Here is a 25,231-nt window from a genome sequence, read left to right as displayed (position 1 = left end):
ACGTTTTACTACATTTTCTTTTGTTGCAACCGCTGTTGTTGTTGGTTTAAATAGAGACGCACCCAAAATCACTTGTGCACGACCACGACTACTCGGCTGCTTCTTGAAACGGTGTGTCGATAGGTAGCGCGTTCGTCGCTTGCATTGCCGCCCCTTCTGTTGCTCATTCAGCTACCTCATCGATGGGCACTTGACTACTGTTGCTCAGTTTAGTGTGTCGATTGCGTTGACTGCCACTTGGTAGGTGTGTTGCTTAATTTTTTAACCTTTCTTAAATTTGTTTTTTGTTTTCGCTGGCTTTTACTACCGATTTACTACTATTTTACTACTTTGCTGCGCTCAGTTCGTGTAAATATAAATGGTATTTTGAGTGTGATAAAAATGTAATTAAATGCGCTACTGCACAAGTGAGTGGATACGACAACTGGTTGTATGCTCTCATGCTCCCTTGACTTTATTAGCTTCGTGCGCATGATCGTTTAACTGTTCGGCAAATGATTACTGGCTTTTATTGGCCTATCAGGTTTTGAGGTGCGTATGGATTTTGTTACGATATCATTGACTTTGGCTAAACTTTGACTTACAGTTTTCGTAATTCGATGTTCGTTTTACCGTTATCCAGTTTTGCAAAGAAGTTTTATAGTTTTCTACATTTTTTGTGAATTTTGGTTAAGTACCGTGGTGGCTTCGCTATTATAGGATATCAAAGAGTAGTTCGAACAAAGCTTGAACAATTGAGAGAGAGAAGGATATAGAGATAGAAAACTTATGTGTGAGAGAAAACTAAAAGATAAAAAGAGGAAGAGGGACAAAGTTAGTAAAATCTTTAACGAATCAACTGGTAACCTATATAATAACCTACATAGACTATAATGTCTAAATAAAAGACAAATTGACCTAAAAAAGTAAAAAAGCTAATGGATATAATGTTAGGTAGTAGAGCTGATCCTGGTGCAATAGATGACGCAGGAACCCACTTAGACAGCTGTGAATGTTATTCCTATGTGAATCGCAAAAACTTCTAGAAATGGATCATCAGACCCTAATAGTTCGACGAAGCTCTCTCGGCTACCATAAATTTGTTAAGGCGGCTAATAACAATCCCAGCAACTGCACCAGGTCCGCCGAAAGTATGTATGTATATTAAAATTTTTTAACCACAGTCTGCCAAAAAGCTGGACAGTTGAGAAGAAAATGACTAGATGATTTCACGTCACCTTCTTCCATACATCTTTGACAATTTTCGTCCAACAAGATATGAACAGTGTCCAGTCAGTAGATTGCTTTGAACCAGAAAGAGCCGCAGCCAGTTTTGGTTGTTGCCAAGCGTTTGTTAAACTCACGGGAGGTCCAAAGTTTCAACGCTAGAGCTCAAGTGGACAGCGGTGTATCCACTCGTTGCCACTCTGATAAAATAATCTAAGAAAATCTAGAAAGCTTATCGGCTTTGCAGTTTTCAGCGATACCTCTGAGATCCAGCACCCAAAAAAGTCGGTTATCTAAATAGCTTGATGCTATTGGTAAAGATGTCAAATACTGCTTGACAAGTATTGAGAGCACAGTTAGCCAGCTCAAGGCCAGTATTGCAGCTCCGCTATCGGACTGAATACACACCAATCTGAAGGAAGCTGCATTTCGGACCAATACATCTACCGCTAGCATGATCTTGATCAGTTTACCTATGCCGTCTGTAGAAATAACTTCCGAGCGAGAAGGACCTTCTTATTGAAGATGAACCGATTTAATTGTTTAGAACAAATATAAGTGAACAGGGGAGATTCCAAGTTGAAAGACAAACAAAAGTGATCTTTGAAGTCAATAACTTTTTACTTTATAAGCTTCTGAATTGAATATTTTACATTACATATTACATTTCTATCTGTTTCTGCCACACGATATATTCCATTTCTGTTGCCAGTTCTGTTTTTCGGTCCATCATGTTTTTTTACCTTTATACTAAATTTTTATTTTAAACAACTTTATTTCCTTTTTTTAATTCCATAAACTGCCATTTTCAGTTTCTGTCCCAAGTACAGAATAAATTTTCTGTTTCTGTTACCGATTTTGTTTTTCTGTCGATTGGTTTTGTAAGTATTTTGACATATTTTTCATACATATGCTAATAAAATATTTTCTGTTTCAAGTGTACTAAATTTCTACGTTACTAAATTGTTCCTAGTGAAAGAGCACAGAATATATTCTGTTTCTGTTGTCGGTTCTGTCAATAAGGCAGCTGTTAACTATATTTCTGTCTTACAATTATTACTTGCGATCAAGTATTTAAAATTCTGTTTCTATTTTCATTTCGTTTAGCGTATTGCGTAGATCTTGTGAGCACACAGTTTTAATTCTGTCATATTCTATTATTTGCAACCTTTTGTCTAAACTAATATTTTTCTTAACTTTTATCTGATTTCGAGTACACTTACATCATTAACTTTGCGATTATTCTGTTTTTGCTTTGCCACTTTTAATCTTTACATACTTCCTATCCATTCTAAATTAAGCAACCAAGTTTTTATGCATTTCCTTTTCACGTTTTTCTAGTAGTTTCCATGCGTTTTACTCTTTTCACTGCCTTCGCAATATTCGCGCGTTTGCTACATTCGAATCTACCCAAGAGTTAATTGCCACTTTAAGTCGCTGTCCAGATTCGTTGCGGTGGTATCTTAATAAAAGAAACAGCTCAGCGCGAAAAAATGATTTTAAGTAACCTTTAGAATACTATGAAGAAGTTGAAAGGCAAGTTGTTGTTTTGAGCAAATTATAAAAATGAAATCATAAAATCAGCAATGAGATTATTTCGTCAGTGGCGAAGCAAAATAGTTGTAAGCCGATAAGGCTTTCAGAAAAGAGAAAAAGAAAACATTTCACGGATTTTAAATTTTCTACGCCAAGGGCTTATTTACTACTTGCTTATATAAGGCATATGACATCATGTTGCCATTGCGAAACCACAGGTTAAAGAAAAAATTTAATATAATGAACAGAAAAATCAAATAACACGCGTATGTTTTTTAAAAATTACGAACACTTGCTCGTGGACCCTCTATTTGGACTGAGAGATGTGGTTTCCAAGCGTGATGCTCTTCCTTTCAGGTAAAAACCTGAAATATTGTCTCAACACTCTCTTCGTTCTTAACCTAAAAACCTGAACCACTAGAGACGGCCTCTTAATTAAACGCATTAAAATTGGCTCTCGAAAGGATGTCCACTCAGTACGTTTTAAAAGCGTTGGTTTATGATTGGGACGTATTATTTCAGTCAATCCGGGTCAACACCTTATAACCTATGCGAAAGAAATGCGGTTAAAAATCTTTATTGGTCAGGGGCTTCTAAATTCGATAGTGCGGAAAAAAGAATTGGATCTGTTAACAGCCAGTCAAGATCAGGGTGCAATCTAGGGCAATAACTTATACAATAACAATAAAATAGTGATTCAACAGGAAACATGGTGAGGCCGGACAAAAAAGGGGACCTGGACGCAGATAATGACATATAACTCTTAAGTTAACCCAAGTGTTGGCGACGGTGAGGATAGATAAAAGTGGGACCTGGCCGCAGATAATGACATGTAACCTTTAAGACGACAAATATGAAACGTCACCCTGAAGTAATGCGGAAGCGGCGCCAGGGTGACGAAAGTTACATAGAGAAGAGTTTTTTAGGGACCTGCAAGCACATACTATTTCTGTGATGGAAAGTCGCTACTGGTCAGAGATTTCCAACATTCGATAGTGATAAAGAGAAAACTCACCTTGGTTCAAATTCACTGACGATGTTAAAATCAGGCAACATCTGTGAACAATTCGGGTCAATACCTATGCCGAAGAAAACCGATCTGAGGTGCGAGAAAACGAAACTGAAGGCCAGCGCTGCTCAGGGGTTTTCAACATTGGATAGTGATAAAGAGGAACTTACTTTGGTTCTAAATCAAAAATGATGTTAAAAGTCAATCGAAGTCAATACCTTTACCAAAGAAATACGGTTTAAGGTGGGACGAAACGAAACTGTAAGCCACTGTTGCTCAGGGGTTTCCAACTTTTGGTAATAATGTAGAGAGAACTGAACTTGGAAGGACAAAAAAGAAAGATAAAAGTAGCTTACCGGACCACAAAAAAAATTTGGAGTAGACGAGTTGAAAGTATGCACGACCTTTTCCACTATTGACTAGTGTTTTGTCCCAATTTCATTTTTATACATCATATATAGGATACATTAGATACCAGGGACTCGCCATTTTGATATAGAAATCACAATTAGAAAAATTTGAGGTTTGGAGGTTCAATCTTGTGCAGATTTCTGTTCACATTTTTAGGGAAATTGTCACGATATAGAACACAGGTGATAGTTAGATATCTTATGTGGTAAAAATATGGTCATATCTACTTGGAAATCTTTGGTCGTAGAATGGGCAACCTGGTTAATTTTTTTTTTCTGAGATCTTTTTTCTGTAAAATAAGTAGTATTCGACAGATATTTTTAAAAATAATGAAGATAACAAAATCTGACATATTTTTTGCGATTACTGAGACAAAAAGTTGAAAATTCTATAGTGACGTCTGGAGAACGTTATAGTTAAGGATATGCACCTTTGAAGGAATTTTACTTAACCAAAACTCAGCTCGCTTTACATCTCTTATTACCAAGCAACTCATATTGAAGAACCCTTTATAAGCACATTTTTTGTAAATTTAAAGCAATCCATAACTCAACAAACATATTCTAGAATGTCAAGTACGCATTACATTTCTTTTTTTCGAAAAACTTCTGCACTGCCGGCTCTGTAATATCTTTACGCTTACCGCCGTTGATTAACGTTGTCATCAGCGCTCCAGCTGTCAATTCTACACATGCCTCGCTTCATTTTCTTTTTGGTCCCCGAAGCTTTGGACACCGCTGCGTCATAAGGTTCCGTGTGACAAATTCTTCATGAGGATACAACAATGTCTTCATGTATATTCTTGCTTCGCACTCTTTTCGCTCGTTTGCGTTGTCAATATTTGACTGATGTTGTGGTTAATTTTCTTTTAATGAAGATGAGTTGGAAATTTAGACTGACAGGAATGTCGATGATGCGACTATTAGTGTGTGTCGCGGCGTTATTTATTTTATTTTTATCTCACACTTGTTTATTTTAAAAATTTTTATATGTGCTGTCTTCGAGTTTTCTTTTATTTGGAGCGCGTGTGTGGGCTGATGCAATGTTTGTCACTGTCAACTGTTGCATACGTTACACATTCATACATACATACATATGCGTTATATGCACATTCATTCATTCAACTCGGCTGTCAGTCATCCATTCTTTCATTCATTAAGTGTAAGAAATTGAATTGATATTAAGGAGTGAGAAATGAAATTTGCAATTTCTGCGACAGTTTGCGTTTCTTTGCTTTTGTTTTGCACTTCAATGCAAGCTAATTGAATGAATGATGTAATAGAAATGAGCTAAGTACATTTGAAAGGAGGAATGGTTAGCGTAGTGGGAATTGTATTCACCTCAACGTTGTGGAAGCAACTTGTTCATTGGTGATAACTTAATTGAAGTCTTAACGGAAATATTTTCATGAATTCAATAATGTATGCGTACAGCAAACAAGAAAAGCGTAAAGTTTGGCAGCACCGAATACCCTTCTCAAACGCGTTTTTATGGAATGAAAGGGCATACAAAGATCTACATATGTCTAGATTTTGAGCCGTCTTTTTGAATGGTAGATATGTGTTTTAGTGGCCCGATCAGAACAAATTGTTCGAAGATTCTAGTGATACCTTTGAAAAAGACGCTTGCCAAATGTCGTGAATATATCTTGACAAATAAAAAATTGTTTATACAAGGACTTGAGGTTCATTGGTCAGTTGATATTGCAGCTATATGTTATAGTTGCTCGATCTAAACAATTTCTTTGCAGATTGTAGCGATGCTTTAGAAAATACTATGTGCCAAATTTCGTCAAGATATCTCGTCAAATAAAAAAGTTTTCCATACAAGGACTTGAGTTTGATTGGTCAGTTTATATGGCAGCTATATGCTATAGTTGATCGATCTAATCGATTTCTTCTCAGATTGCAGCGATGCCTAAGAAAATGCTCTATGCCAAATTTCGTGAAGATACCTCGTCAAACAAAAAAATTTTCTAAATAAGAACTTGAGTTTTAGGGGTACGTTTGTATTACAACTGTATGCTATAGTTATCTCATATAGGCGGTTCCGATAAATGAGCAGTTTCTTGGGGAGAAAAGAACGTGTGCAAAATTTCAAACTGATATCTCAAAATAGTTCACGTATAGACGGAAAAAGCGCGGTGTGAGAGAGTAAAAAAGAAAAAAGAGAAAAGGTGATCAAGACAGCGGAGTGTGAGAAAGCGCAAACAGATAAGAGATAGAGAAGGGGAGAGAGATGACAGCGACCTAAAAGAAGAAAGAGTAGAAGGGCGAGAAGGAAAATATTACATCCGTCAAACAGGGAACATCAACTAGAGCAAACCATTTGCACCAAACGCTAAACAATTCCTAACATATATTTCTTATATTTCTATCTATCAAGCAGCACCTCATGGAGGCTTGAAGGTACTTAATATAAAAACTGCTTAAAAAAATAACAACAAAATATCAAAATATTTCTTTTAACCACAATTTAATAAACAAGCGTGCTAAAATTCAAAATATGCAGAAGATTTGCAAACAAAAACCACGAAAATGAAAAAAAGACCTGCTAAGCAGCGAATAAGTCGCTATAAATAAAATTAGCCGCCAGAAGCGAAAAGTTCAGCGGTTTACAATTTGAAAAATTTGCACAACAACAAGAACCACTTGCACACTTAAAATATTCCGCATTCCAGCGCCGGTTGGCAATGCGAAACGAAAAAAATCGTGCAAATTTTTCTGGCTCTACAGCTTCATTAGGGCATGGACAGCTGTTCATTGAGCGCTAAGGCAGCGACAGCGACGACAACAGCGATAAATGATCGAACGATGTTGTTGATACTCTTGATGCTGTTGATGAGCGTTTGTTGATGCCAGCACATACACACACACCAACATGTGGCGCGGCTGCTTTGGCTAATAAAAATGATATATAATATACGCCATAAGCAGTAAGCAAGCTGTGCTGATGAGCCGACTGATAGTCAGCCAAGTTAAAAAAAACAACAAACAAATGTTTCACTTATTATACCCTTTGCAGGTGCATTTCGTACAGCTTTAAAGCATATAATACCTTTCACATGTGCATTTCTTTTAGCACAAATGGGTATAAAAAATCTTTAACTTGATTTTGATGGCAGCTATAATGAACCGATTTCGAAAATTTTTTGAGGTATTGTAGCCCAGGTTTAAAGAATAATTTATGCCAAATTTCGTAAAGATATCTCATCAAATAAAAAAGTTTTCCATATAAGCACTTAATTTTCATCGTTCAGTTTGTATGGCAGCTATAAGATATAACGGTCCGAACTGGACATTTTTTTCAGGTTTGTATCCTAGGTCCAGAAAATATTCTATGACAAATTATGTGCAGATAACTTGGAAAAAAAACAGTTTTTAATACAAAGACTAGATTTTGATCGTTCATTTTGTATGGTGACTATATGATATAAAGGTCTGATCTGGAAAAAATTTTCAGGTATTGTAGCCAAGGCTTAAAAATTAAACCGTATCAAATTTCGTGCAGATATCTCATTAAATAAAAAACTTTTTCATATAAGGACTTGATTTTGAACGGTCAATTTGTATGACAGCTATATGTTATATTAGGCCGATATCGACGATTTCAACAAATGAGCATCTTCTTGTCGAGAAAAAGGCGTGTGCAAAATTTCACAACGATATCTCAGAAACTAAGGGACGCTGTTGAGGGTATTCACAGACCTTACGTACATATGTACACATATGTTTTTACATGGGTGTGTGTGTGTGTTTGAAGTGAGTGTGCGCCGCGTCGTAAAACTATATGCAAAATAAAATAAACAAATTAGAGTGCAAGCGCTGCACATGCTGCCACAATAATCAATCAATGTACAGCAACAACAACATACCAACAACAACAACAAGTGGCAAATAATTGCCAATAAAGCAAATAAGCAATTTATGCCGCGTCGCTGCCAATGAGTTGGCAAATTGTATGAATGCATATTTGCATTCGCACTGCTGTTGTTGTTTTTGTGCTTGTTGCGCTACGCGTTTCCGTATTTGCGCGTACGCACGTTTGTATGTGACACAACAATGCAACAATTAAGCGCTAAGAACACAAAGTAATTAAAATTGAATTTATTTTCATTTTCAGCGCCTTTATTTACTGCTGCTACACCTCCCGCACCCTCACCACCACGCTCAACTGCTCTACAAATTACATTTTTGTTTGTGCAACATTTTCCAAGAATTTTTCGCGCGCATTGCAAGCAGCTCAGCGGCAGCAGCAACACAATTTAAATATCTGCTCGCAAATGAATGGCAAATGCAATTATTGTCATCGCCCTGACGGTGGTGTTGGTGCGCTGCGTAACACCTTTGTATGGAATCGTCTTACCAGCGTCCTCCTCTTCACTACGCATGTGCGATCCGCATGTCGTATTGTCTTATTGCTCTTAACAGCGGCAACATTCAGCATACTAAGTAAAAAAGCAGTAACAACAACATGCTTACCTGCCCAACACCCTGAACAATACGTGCTGTGCACTTCTTTGCCACAGCAACAACAATAAAAATGAGAAAAATATATTATCATCGGTGGCACCGAAGCGAGAATACCTTTCACAACTAAAGACGTTTCCGTACAAGAACATGATTTTGATCGTAACTGCTTGTATGACAGCTATATGCTATAGTTGTGCGATCTGTACAATTTCTTCAGATATTGTAGCTTTGTTTTAAACAATAAACCACGCCAAATTTTGTTAAGATATCTCATCAAATAAAATACGTTTTCAAACAAACATTATTCCGATCGTTTAGTTCGTATGACAATTCTACGCTGTAGTGGTCCCATAACGGCGGTTGCGACGAAGGAGAAAACAACTCGTGCAAAATTCCAGAGCGATAACTCAAAAACTGTGGGACTTTACATACATATACATATGTACTAGATGTTACAAACTCTGTTGCAAACTCAATACATCCTATTCAGGGTATAACAACACCGTTAAGACAATAGCAGTGCGTGTTGTGACGTTGATGCATGCGAGTGCAGAACGCGTGAACATTTTCGAAAAAAATTCGTATTGTCCACGCTTGTCTTTCAGTTTTATGGCACATCCTTTTCATTTGAGGTTCAACGGATGCACTGTGAGAATTGCGTTATTTAAAAAAGGATCCTACGGTTCTTCTTTCAAAACGCAAACGGTTTCTCTCTATCAAATTCTTCTGTCAGAAATGACAACAAGTTCTGAAAAGCTTTATTCTAGGATCTCTTCCCATAATGGATAATTTCATACAATTCACCTTGCATTCCTCTCGAGGTGTTTTGAATTTGATTTCTTGTTCCGAGTGGGCTTAGCTTTATACTAAAAATTAATCCAAAAATCTTGGTACCAAAAATTAATCTAAAGAGTGTGAGCTCTTCAATAAAATTTTTCCGATTGATCTAAGCTCTGTATAAAAAATCATTCCAAAAAGACTTCTTGTAATGCGCTGCGTAGATTCAAAAAGACTTTATTCTAGGAGCTCTTCCTGTAATGAGTAATTTTATCTAAATAACATTCTTTTCTTTTCGATGTGTTTCTATTTTGATGTATTGTTCCAAGTGGTCTAAGCTTTTTACCAAAAATGTAACTTAGTACCAAAAATTAGTTTAAAGAGTGTGAGCTCTTTAACAAATATGTTCTAAGTTGTCTAAGCTCTGTACAGAAAAACAATTCAAGAAGACAAGATTTTGTACCAAAATGAGCTCATTAATAAAAAATAGTTTAGTCTAAAGAGAGATCTAAGTTTTATAACAAAAGCGTGATTAAGAATTATACGAAATCTGAGCTCTATATCAAAAAAGGCGGCCAAGCTCTATACGAAAAAGACGAGGAATAGATTCTCTAGGAAAAAGGAATCTCTCCTCTGACTAAGCTCTATAGCAAACCGAAGTCTAAAATTTTTGGAAGTCTCTATAATAAAAAATTCTATGAAGTTTAGGTATTCCAAGGGGTTATAGTAATAATTTACAATGAAATTTTTCATGTTGTTTTCGAAAATTCTTCAAATGCAAGTTTCGGTTAGCCATTGAGCTTTTTCGGAGCTGTAGTTTGGACTGTCTGCCCTTATCATGGTATTTTAATATCATTCACTATGTTGCTATGTTTGTTTTTGTAACCATTTTGAACACTTCACATTAAAGAGCTTTTAGAATCTTTCATTGACTTTTCAAAGCTTTCAAAAAAAAAATAATAGTTTATCTCTGCATTCATTGCTGGCTTGTTCTAACTAAAGAAATTTAACTGGGCTTTTGTAAGCTCTCACTATTAGTCATTTTTGTTTTTGCATTCATCGTGAACCATTCGCATTAAAGAGCTTTCACTGAGCTTTTGCAAGCTTTCATTAGCTTTTCCAAAGCTTTCACTATAATAGTTTACCTTAAAGCGCTTGCACTGAGCTTTTGGAGCTTTCACTAACTTCTTCAAAGCTTTCACAATAACAGTTCATCTTAGTAGTTATCGTTGGCTCGTGCTCACTAAAGAGCTTCACTGAGCTTTTGGAAACTTTCACTCACTTTTCAAAAGCTTTCACAAAAATAGTTCATTTTACTATCCGTCGTTGAAGCGTCCTCACTAAAGAGCTTTCACTGAGCTTTTCGAAGCTTTCACATAGCATTCACAGTTAGTGTGAAAAACAAAAACGTTGCTCAGTTTCAGGTATTCAATTCCATAAAGAGAACAGAGCTTAAAATTTTTATTATTTTTCACTTTTGTTCATTAATAGTCAAGAGGTTTCAATGTAGAGCTATCAATTTGATAATCCTTCGGGTACGCAAAACAAAAATCTATTTATGAGTTAAAGATTGAATCTAAAACATGGAAGCTATACGTGTTCGAAATTTAATGGAAAATGCAGCTAAAACTTTTTTTTTCTGAAAACCCGGCTGTAGGGACCAGTCTGTTGGTCTGTATATATATACATATGTATAAAGCATGCTGGTGTCAACTTGCCACTCGCTTACACACTCCGATAGTGTTGTTGGCTTGCTGCGCTTTCCGCATTTAAAACATGTGGCATGTAATATGCGGCTGTCACGGTTAAATGTCACTGGTTGTAATATTACTTTCATTCGCTTTTTATTTCCTCCGTAGCCATAGCCCTTGACGACCAACGGCAACGGACTGTCAACGCGTAAACGAATTACACACATACATACATACTTATATATGTATATATCTTCGGTTCATTGCTTGTACATTTTTTACGCGCACGTGCAATGCCGCTGTGATTTAAATTGTTGACAGGCATTGCATAATGCATTTTTAATAGTGCCGTCTGTCTGCCAGCCCCTCCGCCTGTAGCGCGCATGCGAAACACTCAACGAAAGCGTAAAATATAAAACAGTAAAAATAAGAAAACACAGCGCTTTTGCCAATAATGATGTGAATCGAAATTTTTAATGGCGTGAAGCAAAGATTAATGCGGTAAGCGCGCCAGAGAAGAAACAGAGAGCGGGTGCGAGTAAGAGTGATCCGGACAAAAAGTGATTTACTTGAGTGCGTATTACGTCCATTTCCATGCACCATATGCTGCCACAACGCCCAATAACAAACACACACCTGTTTTCAACACACTTTACCAGGCAGTCGCTCTCCAACGTTCCCGTGAACTGCCCACACGACTGCCATTGCCTCATTTATCTGAAGCGCGCATTTGTTGCAGCCAGACATACTGGCTATACTTATGTTTAATGTGGTATGTGTTGATGGGACCCTTAAGAGTTAGGTAGCAGGTAGCAAGTTGCCTCTGCCGTGTATGCCTCACTCAACTTTCTCACCTCTTTAAGCAGTGAAGTTCTTCTCGCCCACGTCTTTTCGTATTTATTTGCACTTATTCTTTATTGTACAGTATATATACAAGATATATAATTGTATTTAATTTCAGCCGCAGCTCCACTTCCAGTAAGTGCCGCTTATTTGCCTTTAGCGTGCCTGCTAAAGTGCTGCACTGCCGCTTGTTGCATAATGCATTTAAATTGCCAATGTTGCACGACAAAAGGTGTTAAATTGAATTTGCGAGCAATGTAAATAGTAGCGATGAGTTGGAATGGACAGACCACGCAATTATGTAATGCCTCAAAGTGCAATAAAAGCGGGTAACCATAAGTGGAAGAAAAGCATTTATATATAAAAAAGGGTGCAGCAAAAAAAAAATTTATTGCGGAATATAGTTTAAACTTTTCGCTAGCTTTCTTTGTGGATGAAGCTTTCAATATCACTAGCTTTCTTTATGTCGGAAGCTTTCACACCCAATTTCACTTATCAAAAGTAGACTGTACTTATAACTCATCTGCTAAATAACATTTGAACTATGTAGGTACGTTTTGGCATCTTTCGTTTTCCCTACTCCACTTAAGAGCTTTCACCGAGTTTCACAAGATTTCAGTGAGCTTTTACAAGCTTTCACCGAGCTATTAAAAACAATCACTGCAGTTTTTCAGAAGCTCCTACTGAGTTTTCCGAAGCTTTCAAAATTACTTTTCAAATTAGCAACTATAATTTGCCATTCCGCAACAAAAAGCTTTCAAAGTATGTTTTCGACAGTTATCACAGAGCGTTCAAAATCATTCAAACTTACGGTTTAACTTAGTTGGTATATCGCTCTATACTGGGCACTGCAGGTTCAGGAAACACCTAAAACTGATCACATCACCTCAATGGCGGCCAGCAAAATTCTGAAAATCGTTAGAGTGCTGGTCCTTTGGAAATACATGTGATGAAGGTGAGGGTACAATAGACCCTAGAAGAGGTTGCAAACCTCTTCTCATTTCTCTTTTGTTCTTTTGTTGGTCTTTACTTTACTACGTTATCAATCTCATTTTGAAATTTTATGATTTTAAAACACAAATAATAGCTTTCAAAAGCTTTCACTGAGCTTTCGGAAGGTTTTACTGAGTTTGCGGAAGCTTTTACAATAATGTTCGTCTTTGCATCCATCGTTAGCCCTTCCGCACTAAAGACCTTAAAGTGAGCTTTTATAATATAAAAAAATTAAAACAATATCATTACTCACTTTATTGGTAAAGTTTTAGCATTTTATGATTAATCAACACATATTAAAGCTTTCAGAAATCTTTGACTGAGCTTTTGGAAGCTTTCACTGAGTTTTCGTAAGCTTTCGCAATAACGTTCATCACAGTATTCATCGTTGATCCTTCCGCACTACAGAGCTTTCAATGAGCCTTCAGAAGCTTTTACAGCAACTGTTAAAACGGTAACATTATTCACATTATCTGTCTAATTTTAGCATTTTTTGCTAACCAGACGTTGAAAAACTACACTAAATAAATATTGAAAACTGCAAATATAAAAGCTTTCAATGAAAGTGAATTAAAAAATGGAGATATTATAAACTGTAAACACTTGTATACAAAAACAATAGAAAAAGGTATACCCAACTCAATTTATTCTTTATGGCAAGTGGTGCGTCACAATTACGAAAGTAACAAAAAAACTTGTAGCAAAAACTAACGGTAATATGAGTAGTGCAAAATAGAAAGTCAAAGCGAAAAACTTAGCCATTAGAGAAAGGGCTACACAGAGACACCAATGAAATGTTGCCAGAGCGGACATTGGTTATGCACCGGAATGCACATACTAAAGAGGGAAGGAGCGTAAGCTACGCAAACGCGCCGTTAAAAGTTAAAAAGTGAATGCAAGTGCATTTTTTCTTGTATTGTTTTGCTTTATTATTTTTCGCTGCTGCGTATCAGTTTCAAAGTGTTTTCGTACAATTTGAGTTAATTTCTTTGCCAGCCAATTGTGGCTCCAAGCAACTCCGAAATCCATTTGTTATTTGAAATTTAATAGCGAAAAAGTGAAAGAGGAAACAAAAAACAAGAAATGAAATGAATGAGCGAGCGCGCAGAGTTGCACGAAAAGCTTATGCAAAAAAATTCTTCTGGAAAGCTAAAGAAATGTGAGTGAACGAGGAGGGGAGCAAGACAATAAAATGCTAAACGAATTTACTAATATTAAAAAAAGTAATAATGGCAACTTATGGCAGTAGCGGCAGTCTATGCGAGTTGCGTTTGCAGTTGGACAACCTACTCTGTGAAAAGTTCCACAAAGGTTTTATATCTTCTTGCACTAAATAATTTTATTAATTTTTTTATTCCCGAAAGTTGTGAGTTTTTTGTGAAAACTATGAAATTGCAAAGTGAATTCGAAAAAAATATTAGAAATGTGGAGAAAATAGAGCTGACTGCAAAGAAATGCTTTCATCAGAAGGTACAGTTTGATGACTTCCGGTATTTCATCAATCAACATTTTGCGTAAAACTTTTAGTAAACTAATTTTAGTTGTTTTTTTTTACTTTTTTGTTGTGCATATCTTGATTTTTTGTTTTTGTTTACCACAAAGCTGCAGGCAATATAGCGCAAATTTTCCTCAAGTATTAGCTAAAGTTGCTAAGCGCGCTGAAGTTAATTTATCGGCCGAATAATAAAGTTGTATAACTTTTTGTACTAATTCTTGCATTTCGTTTTTTTTATATTTTTGTTGTTGTTTTTTACCGCTTGGAGGCGCATATTGGGCGCGTGTGTTGCCACGGCTGCCACAATTAACTTTTTGACTAAATTTGCTTAATTTATCATCTGAGCCATGAAATGTGAGCGGAAAACTTTGGCAAAAGAATGCGTTCCGAGCACACACACCAACGCACACGTACATATTCAAAGCACATATTGGCACACATGAAAGCGCAGAATCAACACGTGCGTGTGTGGGTTGTTGTGGGTGGGTGGATGTGTGTGTGCACTTCAAAAGAACGTGAATTGTGCCGATATGTGTACGCTATAGCGGGAAATGGCAAGAATTTCAAAAATTTGTAGCGGCTAATAAAGCAAAATGCTGAAAATATGTAGCTATGTTTGCGTAGAATGCAAACAAAAATATGAAAGTGAACTAAATTCCACAGAAAGCAGTACGCAAACAGCAATGAAGTGGGCGAGTGTGGCTGAAAGTACATCCAGCATGCCATTACACGCACACCAATGCATAAATAAGTATATGCGAATTTCATACACCTACAAATATTTGTTTGTTTGTATATATATTTACATATACGTATGTACTTACATCTGTATGTGACTACATCAAATAGCAAATTGTTCAACATTTTTTCTCCCTCCACCTGCTTTTTTGCTACTTACAACCAATGATTGATTGGCTACGTATTTGTCATGTCGCTGTCAGATTTTTCTTCGTCTTGGCATTTGACTACTGGTTTCAGTTTCGGTTTCGGTTTCAGTGTACTTTTTTTCTTTTCCTTTTTTGTCTGCTTTTATTTTGTCCTCATGCATATTCTGTAATTTTTTTCGTTTTTGTGAATATTAATTTTCATGCGGCCACCTGTGCCGAATTCTTATGCGCCTTTGTTAGTCGGAAATTTGCATGTCTTTGCTGGGCTTATTAGCTGGCTGACTCTGCTATAGCAAAGGTTCAACCTCAATGTTGTTTTAGACTTAAAGTGTAGATTACTTTTTTAAAATGGGAGAAAGTGTCTTGTAGAAATGTCATTGGATTAACAAAATGTTTTAAATCCATATTTTGACTGTTTAAATTATTATTTCATAAATGGTTCTCAATAATTTTAATTATCGAAATATTTATTTAAGAAAAATCAATTTCTTGATGTCATTACTTTTTTACTTTCTAACAAAATTAAGTTCTTGCGCACTTACCGAAGTTCTTACGAGAGCTGTAGAAGTGCTTTGCCAAAGGCGTTCTGTGAGCCACTATATATGTATGTATGTAGCTCTATTTGTAAAAAGTGAAATTGCTTAGATTCCGATGCTCTGTTTGACGTTTTACATTTTAAGGTATTTCGCTGGCTTTAATTTTTGCAAATTATGAAAGTAAAAAATTTTTGGATACACTCGAACTTGGCTCTTCCTTACTTCGTTGAATATAAACACAACATCCTTACAATTCTGAGGTTTGTGTATGTTTGGAAATTTTATATACACATAGCAAATGTTATATTTGTTTTACATATATACAATAGTTAAATAAAAGATAACAAAGCATGCTTCAGTACTCACCAAAGAAATCTTCTTTTACTGCTCGCATTCTTTGCTTAATAAGTATGCTTGTGGAAATATGGAATATCCGCCTTTGAGGAAAATATTATGGTCAATTCATTGCAAAGTGTTCATGGAACTTAACGTTTACAACAATTTACGAACGCACATAATGATTACCGCACTTCACACTTTTACCAATCATTAATTTTTATTAGATTTTTTTTAATTACTTACACGATTCTACAATCTTCCACGCATTACTACAGATTATACCGATATACGCATAAATCAAAACGAACCGAACCCGACGCCTATTCACATAAGTACATAAGTATGTATGCACATACTATACATAAGTACATAGTATACGAAACGATGTTTGTACATTCATTGATATTTTCGATTTGCATGTCACATTTACATTTTATTTTCACATTTCCTTTGACTTCTATTAAGTATATTTTCCAAAAATAATAATATTAATAAATTTATGCAGTAGCACATTTATTTTACTACTTATTTGCCTGTTGCCCGGCTTTGCATGCACGCACACAACACACACGAACGAACCCGTACCGACTGCGCAAAAAATTTCCATTCCAATTAGATTTCGCACACAACTTCTTTCAACCACTTTAAAATACTTTTTCACTACACAATTTATACACTTTTCACTTGCACTGCACTTTAAACACTTCACTAAACATTTTAAAACACTTTTAAACATATTTTATTAATTAATTATTAACAATTTATTGTCCAAATCGCAATTTTTACACTTTAGCAGCAGAAGCAACTGTTCACCAAATTCCTGTTCTTGCAATGAGTATGGAGCCTAGCGGTAACACATTCCAACATACTCACGCTGTCTCTCACAGCCACTCGTCAATGCTTTTGATCTCTTAATTAGTGTATTCGCGCAACAACACGCAATCTCTTACTCCACTGCTTGATGTTTGCTACAGTTTCCAACAACAAACCATTTATGTTTCTGCAATTATGTAGTTCAGCTGCAGAGAAAGAGGAGTGCATAAGCAGTAGAAATGCGTTGCGAATATTTTTGTTGTGTTGTGTTTTATTCTGTGTTTGTTTTGCAGCACCTGCAAAGAATTTAACAATTTTGTTATTGCAGCAAATTGGCAAAGGCAAGTAAGCTAGTGACAGGTTGGAAATATTGGAAATGTAAATTTGTGATACGTAATTATATGTACATACATGATGTGTATGCAATTATAGAGAGCTGCATATTTGTCTACTATTGATTACATATTCAACATTTCATGAGAAATCGAACATTTGTGGAAGTCAAAGGAGAAATATGGGAAGTTCGTTTGCGTGTATGAACGAGCATTCTTTCGCTATGGAATTTTATAGAATTGCATAGAATATAATATTTCTATTATACTGCGGTGTTAAGAATTAATTTTCGGAAGATTTTTTACGGTAAGATTTTTTGACGGTTCATTGAGTTATAAAATTCATAAGAAATAAAAAATTTTCACAAAAATAATCAAACTTGAACCGTTAATATCTTTTAAACAGTTGGGTTTACGAAAAAATCGTAAGAGACCATTTTTTAGAGCATTCAATTTCCTACAAAACCCAAAGAATCAAAATATTTTTATATATTTTAGCAGTTTTTGTAAAGATATAAATTTTTCATATTTTATAATAAGAAAAAACATAGAAAACTGTGTGTGGGAGGACCTTCCCGTTACAATTAAAAACTCATGTTTGGAGAGGCTTTCTTAGGGGTGTCTAGGAACCTATTTTTTCCGAGTTCCAAACGAAAAAAAAAAAATTTTTTTTTTGAATTATCTAGTGTGTAAGTTCCTCTCACATGAGATACATATTGGGAGAGAAAAAGCTTCGAGAAAGTTTGGAAACAGCTTATCTACAAAGGTTTCATGAATGTCCATCTTTCAACTTTGATTTATCAGCAATTCGATTCGAACAATTCCAAACTTATGCAACTATTACAATTAATAAATAATATTATATGCCCCAATTGATTGATAAAGTTAAATATGATTCTGGGTGCTAGCGAAGCGATGTGATCCCTATTTGGAAACAGGGATCCAAGGGTCTTTAACCTGCGTCTACAGACTGTAGTGCACTCAATTTGCAGGTGTTCTGGTGTTTCAGACTCCCTGTCGCAGAACCTGCAATTTACGCAAGAAGCTAGACCCAAGTCCCAATACCTCTCTCTGCCTACTCCTTCTTCCTTACGGGACGCATCCCTGTGAAGGGTTCAGGTTCTATTATGTTAGTGGATGCTGCGAAGCAGGCGAGCTCATCTGGCACTTCGTTCCCGTCTCTACAGTATGTGTTTTGCTACCTGACCGATTACTTGATGAAGTCATCTGACAAGTGTGCATTACACCGGACATGCAGATACACGGGAGTCGTAGCAGCTTACATAGTTGGAGCCCTACCGAAGTCTGCGAAGCTTTAGAGGCCCAGGTCACCGCCCCATACATGATTATCAGTCGCACGATCACGATGTGCAACCACCTAACGATTCTTGGCTTGCAGCCCCAGGATTTTCCAGCTAGCCGATTGCACATCATCGCCTTGACCAAGGTCAGGTCAACATGCTGCTTCTACCGCAGAGTGGAATCCAGCAGGAGATCAAAATATGTGACCATGTTGGTCATCTCTACCTCTCTGCCCCCATGTGTAAGGTTTCTGAGGCTGGGAGACATACGTATCGTGAACTGGACGATAGTCGTCTTAGAGGTGTTGTTGTTCAACTCAACCAAATTACAGCCGGATTTAACCCTCTTTGTATTAAGTCGCAGAGAGTGTCCTCGAATTTGCCTCTGGCTTTTATAACAATTTTTCCGCGTAACCTTGACAGCAGATCCCATTGTCAGTTAGCAAAACTTGTAGATCGTCCACGACAAGACTCCAGCACTCCACGCTGTGGGCAGCCTCTTGTAGTACCGAAACGAATCTTTGCATCTCATACCGTGGTTTCAGCTATTCTGTCATACAATCGGAGCCATCAAAATCAAGTTCTTGTATGGACCTTTGTATATGTTCGTGACAACCGAAATTAACGTTTTTTCTTACTTTTCTTCTTCTTCTTCTCGCAGTTTTCTGCTATTTTAACAATTGTCACATTTGACACACGTCATTGTGGCGCTCGTTATTCATGCCATTTTGGAGTGTCAAATGGCGTGCGACACAATGGCAACATAAACATTAACAATAGCAACAAAAACAACAACAATTACAATAGTATTACAATTGTTTAGTTTTATATATAGATATATAAGTGTTGTTGCTTGCGGCGGTACAATGAATGTCGGTGAATTGCAATGGAAGAATGACTGTGCGGCAACAAAAAGTTGCATGTGTGTGTGTGTGTTTTCGCTTGAGCGCAATATAATGGCATTTTCCTTGGAGCTGTTGCACAAAGTAAGCACTCTTCAATATGCACACATTTTAATATACATATATTGCCACGTTGCAACACGCTGCATCTCTGTGCAACACTACATATCTCGGTGCTATATCGCTGACTTTAGTTACTGCCTTTTGTCATATAGCAAATAAATAATAGTATCTCACGAATTGTGAGGCACCAGAGCGCACTTCATTTCGCGCTTCACATTTATTTGTTGTTTGTGGGTGCAACAACAAAAATAAATTATTTATGCATATTTATTTTGCAACTTTACGTGTTTACTCGAGTATAATTGTATGTGTGAACAGCAGGGCATGGGCACTCAGCAAATGTTACCCAATGAAGCTCGTATTTCGCTGCTGAACTGGCTGGAACGCTGAATGCCTTCAAAGTTGTAGTTGATACGAGGCTTACCTCGATAAATTGACGATTTTTTGTAAAGTGAATTCAAAATGGCATTTCATTCAGACATAACTTGTTGGCATTTGAAGATAATTTCATAATGCCGCGCTCAGCGAAACCCTTTTGGCATAAAACTGGAACAGCGGATTTTCATAAGTTTATCTTGAGGCATTTTTTCAACATCAAAATCATTCGCCATAGACAAAAAAGCTTATTAATTATTTGCTGTCAGGTCCTGACTCAAAAGTAGATGTATAAGGAGCTCCCAACTAAACTCACGAAGCTTCTGACGAATCTATATCAATGAGTGTGGCCTGTCGTTGTTCTGATGGAACACAATTTTTCCCGATTTGCCTAAAGCTGATCGCTTCTGGATGACTGCTTCCAGCAGATGATGCTTCCGGAGTCTCATATCGAAGTGCATTGCCTATTGTTGTCCTGATGGAACACAATCTCCCCCTGGTTGGCCATAACTGGTCGTTTCTGGACGATTGCTTCCTGCAGATGGTGCTTCCGGAGACTACGATCGAAATGTACAGATTACTCAACCTGGGTCGTTCCATTAAATACTTGAGAGCCCTTGCTTTCGTTGCCCATCCATGGGTTTCGAATGGAACATCGCTTTTACCTGTTGGCAAGAGTTATTCTACGCTTGATTTCCAGATTAAGATTATTGGAATTTATGCTGGTTCTGAGGCATACGAAGTCCTTAACTTTATCAAAATGCTGTCGACAGCCTTACTTCGCGACGCTCAAAAGTACAGCGGATCAAATCAATGCGTTGATCAGGGCTCTTAAAAAGTCAGTTATTCCCTCACTTAGGTTTAAACCACAACCATCGCGATACTCCCCGAGCAGCAGATTCACATGAGCAGGCTGGGCTCCTTCTAACCGTGGTACCAGAATTAAGTGTACATTCAGACCTCTTAGCTTAAACTACTACCAGTTGCGCTACCATACTTCTCATGACTGGCGACCAGGTTGAACCCTATATGCACAACGCAAACGATCCTATCACACCGTTAATATATAAACGATCATCAGTCCAGCTTATCCCCATACCTCCAAGATCGCTAATACCCGAGTATATCAGGCGATCCGCGATACTGAGAGCGCAGTCTTCAGACAACACCCCACACCTCAACCTATCCGATAGGTGCCTCCAATGCAAAAATACATTCAGAGGCCCGTGCCAAGTAAGCAAAAAACCCGGACTTAGACAAAACCCGAAGTCTGGATTATACTGAACAAACCCAACGTCCCTGATGTACTCATATGTCACTCGACCGTTATGGGTATTCTCCCAACGCCTCTTACTATCTACTCCTGATGCTATCATCTAGAAGCCTCTTGCTCTGTAGATATCACTTCCTCTTCACGTCATTATCGAAAATCCAGCTTTCATCCTTCGCAGCACTTCATCCGCTATTTATCAGTTTCGAGAAGTCTCTTCAAAGTTCGTGTGTAGTAGTCTGGGTGTCTATCATCAGGTTTCCATTCCTGTCCTTACAGAAGTATACCCCGGGCTCGAAACCATTTGTTTGCTGCCTTAACTTCCGGTAACCGCAAATATAAGAGTTGGCGGTGACCCTCGTGAAATAATACTAGCGAATTCATATTCGCAAGAAATATTTGTATGTATGTATAGCAAATAGTCACTTATTTCACAGCATAAAGTCAGTTAATATTTTTCTTTTGCCTTAAAAGTTGTTTACATTAATTTCCACTGAATTGCAAGCTGAAATATGAGTTTGGCATTGCGATGGCACATTTCAATGTGCACATTGTTGATTATATTGAAATTTTCGAGCACTCAAGTTCCAAGTGATGGCAGCACATTTGGAATATTATTTTGTCGCCAATATAAACTGTAGCGTTCTCACAGCACACGAACTCACATACAGTGGCGGACAAAAGTCTAAATACACCCGCGCTTTTTGTGGTTCTGAAAATACAGAAACTTTTTGTCTGTGACCAAAATAAAGCACCCAAGCCTTACTAATTTGCAACCTATGTTTGGATTCTTAACTTGTTAGAAGTTTAAACTGGTACCGTGATCAAAATTAGCTACTAACGGCATCAATTTATGTTCCAACAGTGACTTTTACTTGTAACGATCCATATTACCCTCAACTAAACCAATCTTTAGTTTTGCTTCAAACTTTTTTCCTTCTAAAAAATGTTGAACTTCCACCCACGGCTATGCCTCAGATGGTCCATCCGTTGAGTCCAATTTTCGATGGCTCGTTCAAGCATATCCTCTTAGAAAAAAGTCTAATGGTGTGACATAACACAATCTTGGTGGCCAATCGACCGGCCCCAAATGTAAAAATATCTGTTCACCGAAGTGTTCTGTCAATAAATCCATTGATTAATGCGATGTGTATGAAGTGGCGCCGCCTTGTTGAAACCAAATGTCGCCGAGATCACAAACATCAAACTTAGGCATCAAATAGTCAGTTAGCTTTGCGCCATAATGGTCGTCATTGAGCGTTACGTTCTCACTGGCATCATTTCTGAAGGAATATGGACCAATGATTCCACCGGCGCAAAAATCATACCAAACCGTTGTGTTTTCTGGCTGAAATGGCAGCTCTTAAATAACTTTTGGTTGCTCGTCGTCGCAAATGCGGCAATTTCGATTGTTTACATATCAATTGAGCCAAAAATGGGGCTAATCGCTGAACAAAATGTGGCCCGAAAACGACGGATCTTCTTGAAACTAAGTCCATAAAGGGAAGCGTTGTCGCTTGAGCAGGCTGAATCGATCGAATATTACCCAGTTATGATTGCTGGGTCTCAAGCTAGGTGATTGTGTTGCTAATAGTATGCTTAGAAGGCCGATTATGTTGACCATAAGTTGAGCGAAGCGCGCGAAACAAATTCTTTATAGAACGTGAATTTTCATAATAAAGTTGAATGGTTTGTAAACGTTGTCTTTCCATGATGAAATGCCGAACAAAACTGATGTGAACAAAAGTGACATGACAGCTTGACACGACTCATGCGTGATCTGTCAAAAAAAGGGTATTGAAAAAAGTACATATATTTGGATCATCCGCCTGTGTGTAAGTAGACTTTTGTCCACCACTGTATATATATATGTGTAACTGACGTTATGTGTATATATGTATATCATCATATAAATATATCATATATTGTACATATTACTAAGCATACCCCAGTGCTTTCCACACACGCTTAACTGCAGTTATGCAAGGCTCTAAGAAGCCATGACAGTGGACACCTTTGTTTGCAATCCGAGCATTTATTTTTAATTATTATAAACAATGCACAATTTTGAGAGAGATAGAATTTATTATATTTGCTTTAGTCGGCTTACATGCAAGAGCTCACACTGAAATTATTTGGACGAAAGTATTTTTAATTGAATTGTTTTTAATTAAATTAAAGTTTATCTAATCACTTTATATAAAATTTAGCAATTTATTTGTGATACTTCAATGTGACTATCTTTACTTAATCCACTTAAAATGTATTTATTTTAAAATAAATTAAATCAACTCTGCTCTTATCTTTCTCTACGAAAATTAATTCGCCTTGAAAAGTATTAAAACATAATTTTATGCAAAGAATTTTTGTTTTCCAGCTAAAACCACAAAAATGGCAACTACAAGCAGTGGCCTACATTCACAAAAAAAAATATATATTTTAATATATATATCTATATATATTATATATATATATATATATACATGTATGTATGTACGCACAGCTTTTATTAGCAGTGTAAACAAATTTCGGAATTTTGCAAGTAAACACAACCGCAAGATTTTTCTGTGGCTTTGAACTTGGGCAGTGACGTCACAGCAGTCAGTGGACAACTGGAGCAAACAACAAATAAAAACGCAAACATCGGTTGCAACTTAGCTATAATACCCTACACAAATAAAAAAAAAATTGCATACAAGCTTTTGATTTTGATTTGTGGTCAGTTAGTATGACAGCTATATGCTATAGTGGTCTGATTTGGAAAAAAATTGTTCAGATATCGTAGTGCCTGCCTTGAAGAATAATCCATGCCAAATTTCTTGAAGATAGCTTGTTAAATAAAAAAGTTTTTCTTATAAATACTTGAATCCAAACGTTTAGTTTTTATGGCAGCTATATGCTATAATGGTCCATCTGAACTGTTTCTACAGGGATTTCTCCTTTACTTTAAACAGCTACCCATGCCAAATATAAAAGACCTTTCCATACAATCTCTTTATTGCGAACGTTCAGTTACTAGTTGCAATTGTAGGAAGACATTCTACAAAAAACCGATTTTGAACGAAAGAGTTCGTGAAAAGCGATACCAATGGGTTAAAATTCATGAAAACTGGACAGTCGAGCACTGGAGGAATGTGATCTTTTCGAATGATGTGAATATTAACCACTTTGGACCGGTTGATCCACCATGTGAGACGCAGTTCTGACGAAAGGTACAAAACTGTATGCGTTATTCTGTAAGGCAGTCTGTTGGTAGTATGGTGTGGGGCTGCTTCACCTAAGACAGAATGAAAATATTGACTCTTATTGATGGTCGAGTGAACGGAGATGCCTGAAATGGAGTTTTATGGCGGAATTTACTACCAGTTTTTGAAGAGCAGTATTCTCTGAGAACAGTTGACGTTATACCTGAGGAAGTTTCTGCGCCATGTCACCGATCTCACAGCTACATATTTTTAATCACAGAAAATGTCTTCATATTACGTTGTTCTTGAACTTGGTGTTTATTTAAGCTTATTTATAATCTCAAGTTATTTCTTGATTTTCTTTTTGATTCTGTAAACTATACTATATTAATTATGATATTGGTTGGTGTTCTTGTCCTTGATATTGCCTTTTCTTTTCGCTTTATTTTTGTAACTTTTTATTGCTTTATTTTCCTCGAATATTACTTTTGACAATGATCTGGATTTTCATTCCAATATTGCGGTTAGGTTGGGTTAAGCGGTTGATCATAATCATCTTAGAACACCAATTAGCTGGTACCTAAAATAGATCATGGGACCCTTTCAAATGGACCAAGCGCTTTGAGTCTATCACAAATTTGTTTATAGGCATAATGACAGTTTCGGTTATGTCTGCTGGTTCGCCGAAGGTAATACTACCAAGATGTTGCAGCCTTGGTCTTGCAACGGCAAGACAATGGAGGATAGTGCCTGAAGGTTTCCACCTCATAATCCTTTAAACAACTTGGACAACTA

At 36.8% G+C, this 25,231-nt stretch overlaps 2 protein-coding genes across 6 annotated transcripts in view; one reads left to right on the top strand and one right to left on the bottom strand.

The window, feature by feature from the left end:
- LOC126763094 (cysteine-rich motor neuron 1 protein) overlaps window positions 1-17,298 on the bottom strand; it is a 372,079-nt gene extending 354,781 nt beyond the window's left edge. The window contains exon 1 of the mRNA XM_050480299.1: window positions 16,223-17,298. The gene's annotated coding sequence lies outside the window, so the exon portion shown is untranslated. The remainder of the gene's footprint in view (window positions 1-16,222) is intronic.
- LOC126763091 (uncharacterized) overlaps window positions 1-25,231 on the top strand; it is a 178,846-nt gene that overhangs the window by 131,537 nt on the left and 22,078 nt on the right. The gene's annotated exons all lie outside the window — the stretch shown is intronic.

Source organism: Bactrocera neohumeralis, chromosome 6, assembly GCF_024586455.1.
Source record: "Bactrocera neohumeralis isolate Rockhampton chromosome 6, APGP_CSIRO_Bneo_wtdbg2-racon-allhic-juicebox.fasta_v2, whole genome shotgun sequence".
Lineage (NCBI taxonomy): Eukaryota > Metazoa > Arthropoda > Insecta > Diptera > Tephritidae > Bactrocera > Bactrocera neohumeralis.
The sequence above is the reverse complement of the archived record's forward strand: the minus strand, read 5'-3'. Positions and strand labels throughout refer to the sequence as shown.